This window comes from Brachionichthys hirsutus, chromosome 3, assembly GCF_040956055.1.
Source record: "Brachionichthys hirsutus isolate HB-005 chromosome 3, CSIRO-AGI_Bhir_v1, whole genome shotgun sequence".
Taxonomy (NCBI): domain Eukaryota; kingdom Metazoa; phylum Chordata; class Actinopteri; order Lophiiformes; family Brachionichthyidae; genus Brachionichthys; species Brachionichthys hirsutus.
The window spans coordinates 12,905,088-12,913,804 of NC_090899.1; positions in this window are offsets into that span (position 1 = coordinate 12,905,088).

Sequence of the window (8,717 nt, forward strand, 5' to 3'; positions counted from 1 at the left end):
TAATATATTTGAGGTAGGAACTGGGCCACTGGTGTTTCCAGTCACTGTGTCTCATTAGATGTGCTTTGGCCTCTGCTAAACTCAGCTGGGATTCACACTAATTAAAATGACAATGCACAAGAAAGAAGAACACATTTTTATTATTTTAATATATATTGATGCAAACTATTATTATTCCTAACTTAACATCTCTGAGGTGCTATTTTATTTCTCGCATGTCATGCCGATGCTTGCGTTCAGTAATTCGTTTGCTCTTTATACTTCTATAATTTTAAATGCACATCTTGCATTTAAAATTTCAAATGCACGTTTTGGTGCTGGATCTGAGTACTTTTTCCAACTACAGATCACAAATACAGCAATGAGCAAAATGTGGGACAACTTTTATGAAGCAATTTAAAAACAGTGCTCCATGATGTAAATGTCCACTCCCATTAGGTGACTTGTGTAATTGTGCATGAAAAGGCAGCTGTGTCACGCTTTAGCCACACGGTGGCAGCAAAGTAATAAACCGACCTACTGCCCCGGTGTGTTTGTGTGTTTGCCTTCAACTGTGTGCACACATGTTTTTCTAGCACCATCACATGTTTGACAGCGCTGATCTGACCCATGCTAATGAACACTGCCAACGTGGCTGACATCAGACTGACAGTCGGACAAGAAAAACACACTCTTCTCTCCAGCGTCTCAATTTCTGAGCCTTTAAATAGTCCCACACGTCCTGCTGCATGTTTATTAGTCATGTACCAGACAAGCGACTGATGGACAGGGATGATCATTACTAGTTAGTGTTGCTCCAGAAGAGACCAAATCTGTGCCCTGCGAGGCTCCTCACTCAGAAGCAAACATTCCTGACACAGACAAAAGTTGAATCTGAATGAAATTTGTTTTATAATTAAATGAAGCAAAATCTCAACTGTAAGGAATCGGCTGCTCCAGATCACACCACTGTGCACACAGTACAATATGTATGTTGTGCAAAATGTTCCCACGAGAATGTGGGCAAATAATAATGGCCTTGTCCATTCATTTTTAGTTTTTACAGTGGGTCTGATTACATTGCATCTGTATAAGTACCACACGTCCTTTTTATATATATATTGAGATACCTGATAGTTTCGCAATTGTGTAGCTTGACATAAGCAGGTCTCAGAGGCAGACCCGGTCCGTCTCCTGGACCTGCCATGCATGACATCACTGTGCCTGTTTTTAATTAACAAAGCAAAATGACATTGTGGGGAAATATGAGCAAAATATTAGAATTTCACTCATGCATTATTACGTTGACCTTATTTCACACAGTCTGCATGAGTGGAATGTGCCATATTTGATACCTAACGGCGCAATCAGCCACTGAGTGTTACGCCTGGGAACAGGAAAGTGGGTGGAAAAAAATACAGCACAGTCTGTCTGTAGGGGAAAGTAATTTTTTATATAAAATAACTCAGTGTCAAATTAAGGCACAAAGGAAGAAATAATTGCAACAAATATTAAGACCGGATTCATTGTGGCCGAAGTCATTATTTACTGCATATATGCTCCATAGTTCGTGGGGCAAAACATAACACACTGTTTTTATTTGACCGAGAAACTTAAACTAAATATCAAATGATTATATTATCATACTCCTATCATCGTACGGTAATGAAAAATATGTTATTTATTAATGCCATGCCTACTCCACAGGAATGAGAAATGAAACCTCCAGTCACCAATGTAGTGCAGTACATGAGCAAGCCAGAAGATGGCAGCACCAACTCATGAAACAGCATCATTCACCACCATTATAAAAAGTACAGAGATGTCTGGCAGCCAACTTGGCCTTTTTAACTTCAATCAAACGGCTGCTCTGCCTGTCCAGTGGAAGGCCACGCAGTACAAAGAGAACTGGGTCCTTTAAATTATTGAGAAGTCCAAATACTTGTAACTTTAAACAGCACGGCAACACAGAGCAAATTGAAACATTTTAAACTGTTTATCTGAATATACGAATATTTAATATCCTCTATATTCTGATCAGAGTGGGTAGTGCTGTTGCCTCATGGCGATCACCTCTTCTTCAAAAAGATGAATGAATGAATGAAAGAGTTGAAAGCATGTGATACTCCTGATGACGTACGTCAAAGTTGACTAAATTGTTTTTAAGGAGTTCCGAGGGATGTTTAACGGAGAATCACAAATGTTATGCACCCCTCAGGAGAAAACGTTTTCCTTAAGTGGATTTGAGATATTTAAATGTGAAATTGGAAAATAGTAGCGGCACAAAGCGACTGATTTGTGACACCGAATGAGCCACACTGCAATCTGTAAATCCAGAAGAGGTGTTACAACGAATGGGAAACATCAGGAAATGAATGTTGACATTGCTGTAATAAACTGTGGAGTTGTTCACACTGAACACAACACTGAAAGCCAACAAACTGCTTCTGTGACTCCTCACTTTAGGAAAGAAAAATGAACACGTGATACATGTTTCAGTTTGCATCATTCTTGATTTGAATCACAGAAATGTGTCTGTGAAGATGAAGACCATATGAAGACTATGATAATATCATATAACATATAAGAGTTCCAGCTCTGACCCAAAGAGCCTCAGTCATCATTTACTGCAGACCAATCAGGTCACAACAGAAACATTCGGCCAATTGTATCCTGACACAGTGAACTCCACTCTCTACCTGCTCACCATCCAACCGACCGACCGCCCGACCAGCCGACCGACCGGAGAACCCTTCCCGTCTTTGTTTGTTTCGCTCTCTCTTTTCCTTTCTCCTTTCTCTCTTTTGTCCTTAAATGTTTTACTTTTTTCCTTCCTTCTTTCATTGTCCTCCCTCAGTTTCTGTCTATCTTTCTATCTGTATTTCATCTCATATGCACATCCTTCACAAAGCTTAGCGATTGGTGCTTATCATTATCAGTGTCTGTGAATGTGAAACACAAGGTGGGGTGATAGTTATGAGTAAATATTGATGGATGATCTTGCGTTGAAATATGAGGTTAGGCAAAGGTTATTGTCTTTTGATTAAAACGAATTAGTTAATTCTCACAAGCGAGACTAACTACTTCAAGATGATGGATGGTAACCGATGATCCCGTTGCACAGGGGGCGCCACTCTGATGAAGTCTACAGTAATCACCAATGAATTACGAACAGTCCTCTTGTCATCTTCATCACTATGGTTACAGCTTCCTGTCTGTCAACTTATCTCGTCTAACTTTAAAGTTAATAATGTGGCTGAAGACCAAACCTCCGATAGACGGGCAACACCAGTCTATGGGATGTAATCTTGGATTTGAATTATATATTTGCCAAACCAAAACCAAGTTATTTTGGGCAGTTATTTTATTAAAAATAGGTATATCAATTGTGTGCTGCTCTGTATTATAGTTCTACAGAGCTTAACGACTGACGTCTTGGCTTTGTAAATAGACTAAACACACAAACTCACTTTTAAAATGAAGTAATCAGTTTTTGGTTTGCCTACTCTGAGGGGCCCATGGGAAGTCTGTGGCCAACATGGAGCTTCATCCCCGTGAAGCTACATCATGGAACGTAGTGGAGACGATAATTTATTTGCTCCATCAGTTTCGTAACCATCTGGTTACTTTTAAAAAGAGCCACCGCGGCGTTCAGTCTGCGCTCCGTACATAGTGTTAAGTTAGGACACAGATTTGGTTCATATGATGATATGTCAATACTTTTGAGGCTGATTTTCCACCTTCAGGAACTTGGCGCTCTGTAAGCCCACAAGACGGGACACAAACACACACACACAGACACACAGACACACAGACACAAACACAGTACTAATGGGTTCCGACAGTAGAGCGATCTCCGCTGGTCCAAGAAAAAGTGGGAAATCTCATTCATCTGGAGGTCTCCTCGCTAAAGGCCTGGCATGGCTTTCTGGGAAGTGCGGGAAGCTGAGGCATTGAGTCACTCTAGACGATGGGTCAGGGCGGTTTCAGACTGTTGGAAGAGAATTATGTCGGAGGGGCCAGAATGGAGTGTGTATTCTCAGCTGGGGTAGCAGGGATTCCCTCTGACAAGACTTTAACTTTATTTTCTTAGGGAGCCAGGGAGGTCACGGGAGGGTGGGCGAGTGAAGGTGACGATGTGTGAAATTATAGCGTCCAGATGTGTTTATGCATACGATCACAACGGAAGGGTATGGAAGGCTGTTATATTCTGCAACAACCCTCAGCCGACATGTGTGAACACCCATGTGTCGCGCACATGGTGTCTATGTGCAGACATTTTCTTGTGGATGTGGGTGCATTTTTCTATGTGCTTGTGTATTTTTTTTTTATTTAATATTTTTTTTGCCAGCTTCGCTCCTCCTGATCTCTTTTTACTGGAGAATGATTACGGGGGCCCAGGCGGATTCCCAGAAGCTACGGCGCTTACGCATAACGTGGTAAGGTGGTGTCACATGGGAGCTGCTGAGTAACACTGCCTCCTGCTGCCAGAGCCGACAAGCTAACAATCCTGAAGGTATGCATGCTTTCACAACCTCAACACTGGGGGGGGGGGCATCATAACGAAATCCCATCATGCATGTAAGATTAACTACGCAGTGCCGTACATATACGCTGTGGTAAATATAAACCAGACACATTTATACTGATCATAGCTGCATGTGTGCGAAGAGAAAAATGCTTCCCCAGAATAAAGTTTACATTCCAACTGATGCTTTGGATGAATTTGACAAGGGTCACACTGCAGCCATCGCCCGTTAGAAAACACCAGAGTAGGCCGAGCCGAGCGCACCCAACACCAGAACGCACAAATTCTCTCGCTGTCAATAAAAAATGCCCATTGCCAGGCAGGCGGACGCACAATCCCGCGCTGCCCATTGACAGTCAAAGCACTCGAGGCTAATCCTGCGCACACTTGCCTCGCTTGCTTACAGAGGACAGGATCAGAGTATCCTGTTTATTGTCTGAAATGCACTGCCGTTCGCCTCGGCTCTTCCCTGAATGTTTTATTAATCACACGACGTCCACACAACCACACTTCAATCCACAGCAGGCTCTCTCAGACACTGGTCAGTGTTCACTTGTCGGAAAATAGTTTGTGATTCATCCCCTCCTGAGTCACTCGGCAAGAAAATATGACTTTGGTGCTTGTGTTAACTGAAAATGCTCATTTCTACTGCGGATTACAGCAAATGTGACTCTCACACTGGCAGCCACAACTGAGAAATAACTGAAAGATGAATGCCAGAACCCGACAGTCACTGAATGCAGAACGGTAATTTGTAAATTGAGACTATTACTTACTGAAAATTGTGCTTTTATAATAAACCACGCAAGTTATCAGCAGGCGCAGGAGCCAGTTTTCCTACTTGACTACATGTTTCCTAGAGAGGAATCCCTCAGTACACGATTATACTATTTGGTTTCAGTACAGAGGGTCCAAACTGCAGCATCAGGGTATTTCTCGTAATTGGGATCACTGTCTGAGGTCAGGAACACCGCTGCAGGATTCAAGTGAAAAACATGCCACCATATCAGGTTTCCAGAGACTGAGGAGACACGTGGTTAGAGCATTGAGGAGAATGACTTCAGATGGGTGTAAAAGATGCTGTCCCTCTGAGGACTGCACTTTATTATGTCTGGTTTCATCTTGACAGTCCTTTTAATGATATAAAATAAATAGAATTAAATCACGCACATATGCATTTTGGGTGTGGATATAGCCACATGTGACTCATTCTTGCCTGATCCGTTTTGGGCCCATGCTAATTGGAACTCTGTCTGGTGATCTTGCTTAGTTGTGCTTTAAAATGCATGTGTGGCTGCTGCTAAACCTTGTAAAGTATTGATAATTTTAAAAAGTTTAAACTTGATTGTTCTGTATATAAGATCCTGCATGGACTTGCTCCACCACCTTTGGGTGAGTTCATCATGTACAGATCCAACACCAGTAGGAGAATAACCAGAGCCTCTGCTCGAGGTGACTGAGCAGTACCACGTCGACGCACAACCATCAGTACTCAGGTATTATCAGTCAAAGGTACTGAGGGCTGGGATGAAATACCAGCGCCAATCAGAGATTAATCCAATTAATACTTTTAAAATCAATCTCAAGAGGCAAAAATAAAAAGATTTGTCAGCACTAATTTTAAATTTAGTTTTCAGTTTTGTCCAGTTTTCTAATGTTTTGTTAATCTTTTTTTTTTCTCCATTTGTATTCTGTTACTGTAATGTCATTTCTTCAGACCTGCCAGGGACTACAGATGGAAAGTAGCTTTTGGCTAATTTTGGGATATTTACATACATGTTTATCAATATGCATTGTTCCTTTTAAATCAATAAATACATACAAATAAATAAATAAAGACTGTAAAAAGCAGAACGTAGCCTGATTTTAGTGATCGCAGTCAGGGAGAGATGAGAAGGTCAAACTTCAGCATCAGAGGAGTTGTCTGGTAGCTTTTTCCTGGCGATCCATTCCTGCCACAGTAGAACCAGATGTGTGTGAATGGAAGGAGAGGGCTGACTAAGAACAGAGTGAATCACATTCATTTTTTTTTTGCAAGCATTTGTTGTCCCTGTGTGTAAGTGATGATCAATTAATGTTGCTAAGCATTAGATGCATCACTGCTGTGATAGCAACTTGCATGTTTGCATTTTATAACATTGTGAAAAGGTCAGAAAGGCAAAACTCCTGGCTTCTGCTAAAAAATAAATTATAATTTCAACATTTAATCCACATACCTAAAAACTCTGCAAATACTTAGTCAGCACTTATACGAGGATAATAATTTTGTGCAATACTGATTTTATTCAGCCTTTAATGAACAGTAGTTTTCAAAATTTCACCAGCAACAAAATATCCGCGTTGGGGCGGGGGGGTTATGTTAGATCACCTAAATCCTGGAAATTCATATTCTCTTTTTCAGAAACAGATACAAACTAGAAATGTCCAATGAGCGTTTAAGGCCGTAAAATACATTCTAGTGGCTTTCTGTGAAGTTGATACAAAAAGCATTTGCTGTCTCTTACATCCAGCAACATTAGCAGTCGTTTGGACTCACATGCGTGGAAAGCTGGAAAAGATAAGTCCAATATGCACTCTCCTTTTGGCTCTGCATTGGTCGCCAACGACTGAGGAAAGAATGTGCTCCCTTGCTGCCGACCGCTTTACTAGTTGTGGATTACCAACTTCTGTCTGCTGTTTGGTGCTGGGCAACAGTTGACAGCAATGTTAAAGTTGCTGGCAATGCGACCACAATAAAAATGTGAAGACGCATCATAGACAGCAACTATAGATTAGATTTGATGGTCACTTATGTGTGTTCATTACAGCAAGAGATTATGCATAGCATTTTTTTTTTACTATTAATTGAAATAAAAATATATCACTAAAATTTTAAGGCAAACTATGTTCTATAATTCTAAAAGATTTATTGACTTGATTTGCATAAAAAAGATTCCTTGAAGAGGATAGAAATCTAGTTTAATGGGATATGCCATTATTTTTACCCATATATCAAATACCAACTTAAAAACTGCAAAGCATCACATCCATATGCTGACCTTACAACCTTTTCAACCTCCGCTAAAAAGAAGAAAATCCCTCCCAGCTGGACAGCTGCCATGGTTCCCAAGCGACGGATGCAAAAAACAGGAAACAGAAAAGGGGGTATCCCATCTGAGCGGCCATGAAAAAAGGAAGGAATCGACTTGAGACAGGAAAAGGAGAGAGAAAAGAGGAAGAAGACGAGGTTTGGTCCTGGTAACCCCCGTCCAGATACGTGTTACGGCAGGGGTTATGTCTCTCACCTCCTCAGTCCAAATTACTGTTAGCCGATGTCAGCCTAATGTGACTTTTGCAGAACTGTAAGCCAGGATCCAGGCTATTTGTAATCTGTTTATGACATGTTAATACCAACACCAAGGAAAGGTCATAGAACTGCGCTTAGCAGTGTGAGTGACCAGCCTGGGTCTGCACATCAAAGTGTTTGGATACAGGCGCCAATTCTCCTTTAGTCAATCCATTATCACACTTTATGACAATTTGCATTGGTCTTGTTAATCCTAGAATTAACTGAAGGTTGAGAAGTTGTTTCAACACATCTCTGAGTATCTACTCTACTGCACTCTTCTGCTACAGCATAGCTACGAAGTTAAAAAGGGTGGTCAGTTGGTCCGCCAACCCAAAATTCCATCTTGACTAGCCAATCAAAAGTAAGGAAAAAAGTATTTTAAAAATCAACCAATGGAAAAATTGTAATGAATATGAGTCCATCCCCAAAGTCCCATCTAGTGTCACAGAAATGCAGAACTCGATGCAGAGAGATGGGACACCCATCTGTTCACCCCACACACTAAGATATAATATGGTAGTAACGCTTCATGACTTCATGCCCCCTCACCAGATGATTATTATTAATGTTTACATTCCATCTGCAAAACTGAGCTTTCTGGAAATGTAAAACTGGTATTAATTTGGGAACCCCCAAGCAAGATATTGCTGGAGCACACAGACTGAATATAAGAGGAGTTCTCAATGTGTGATCAGACCAGACCAGTTAGGTAGTCCTTTGGTGAGACGTAATTATATTGTTGACCTGAAAATAGAGTGGTATACACACTGGACATAAAATGATGATGTGACTACACTATAGTTTGAAATTAAGTCAAACCAGTCAATAGACGTTATAAATATAGATCAATAAAATACACAATTTCTATAATAGCAAATTGTC